We start from the raw sequence: 1981 nt of genomic DNA on the forward strand, positions 1-1981 counted from the left end.
ATAGACTCTTCAGTACAGTATGATATAGACTCTTCAGTACAGTATGACATAGACATAGATTCTTCAGTACAGTATGACATAGACATAGACTCTTCAGTACAGTATGACATAGACTCTTCAGTACAGTATGACATAGACATAGACTCTTCAGTACAGTATGACATAGACATAGACTCTTCAGTACAGTATGACATAGACTCTTCAGTACAGTATGACATAGACATAGACTCTTCAGTACAGTATGACATAGACATAGACTCTTCAGCACAGTATGACATAGACATAGACTCTTCAGCACAGTATGACATAGACATAGACTCTTCAGCACAGTATGACATAGACATAGACTCTTCAGTACAGTATGTCATATTCTCTCAATCTATATTTTCAAAGGGATGTGAATCCCGTGTTCATATTTCACAAACACTTGATATACAGTGCATTCGGAAAGTATTCAGACCCCTTGACTTTTTCCACATTTTGATACATTACAGCCTTATTATAAAATTGATTAAATACATACAAATCCTCATCAATCTACACACAATACCCCAATAGTGACATCCCAATACCCCATAATGACATCCCAATACCCCATAATGACATCCCAATACTCAACAATAACATCACAATACCCCATAATGACATCAGAATACCCCATAATGACATCACAATACTCAACAATAACATCACAATACCCCATAATGACATCAGAATACCCCATAATGACATCACAATACTCAACAATAACATCACAATACTCAACAATAACATCACAATACCAAAACAATGACATCACAATACCCCATAATGACATCACAATTACCCAACGATGACATCACAATACCCCATAATGACATCACAATTACCCAACGATGACAAAGCAAGAACAGGTTGTTATACATTTTAGCAAATGCATTAAAAATATAAAACAGATATACCTTATTTGCATAAGAATCAGACCCTTTGCTATGAGACTCGACATTGAGGGGCGGCAGGGTAGCCTAGTGGTTAGAGCATTTTACTAGTAACCGAAAGGTTCCAAGTTCAAATCCCTGAGCTGACAAGGTACAAATCTGTCGTTCTGCCCCTGAACAAGGCACTTAACCCACTGTTCCCAGGTCGTCATTGAAAATAAGATTTTGTTCTTAACTGACTTGCCTGGTTAAATAAAGGTAAAATAAAAAAATATAAACAAATTGAAGGTGCATCCTGTTTCCATTGATCATCCTTGAGAGGTTTCTGCAACTTAATTGGAGACCACCTGTGGTAAATTCAATTGATTGGACATGATTTGGAAAGGCACAAACCTGTCTGTATGAGGTCCCACAGTTGACAGTGAATATCAGAGCGAAAAACCAAGCCGTGAGGTCTAAGGAATTGTCCGTAGAGCTCCGAGAGACAGTATATCTTTATTCCAACCCATAGACAGGTCCGTTGTATAATGCTGTAGTGTATTACAGACAGAATCCTCTGTGTTTATCCCCCTTTAAATGTATCATGTGTTATTTATGTGACATGGGAATATTTCTTTATCCTGCTGCTCCTAAGAGAGTTGACTTTGATTAAATTGTGCAAAGCTTCTCTGCGTCTATCGATAATGCTACCATACGGGTCTGTGTTGTGAAGATTCTGCTACCTCCTCCTGTGAATCAGTCTCGGAGAACCTACGTCCTGAATGGCACCCTCATTCCCTATTCTCTTCAGGACCCATAGGGCTCCGGTCAAAAGTTTAGTGCCCTATTTAGGGAAAGAGGGTGCCATTTGGGACGCAGACAGAGTCTCAGAGATGATTAAGACCTAAGTATCCAAGCGTGCGGCCCTGTCTCCCCCTGTCTCCCCCTGTCCCCCCTGTCCCCCCCTGTCCCCCCTGTCCCCTCCCGTCTCCACTGTTCAATAGCATTAGGAACTGGAGAACCAAGAGAGAGAAAGATGGAGGAATTGGTGTTTAATTGAGTTAATAATAACTTCTGGATGTCAT

This window comes from Oncorhynchus gorbuscha, unplaced genomic scaffold (genome assembly GCF_021184085.1).
Source record: "Oncorhynchus gorbuscha isolate QuinsamMale2020 ecotype Even-year unplaced genomic scaffold, OgorEven_v1.0 Un_scaffold_308, whole genome shotgun sequence".
Lineage (NCBI taxonomy): Eukaryota > Metazoa > Chordata > Actinopteri > Salmoniformes > Salmonidae > Oncorhynchus > Oncorhynchus gorbuscha.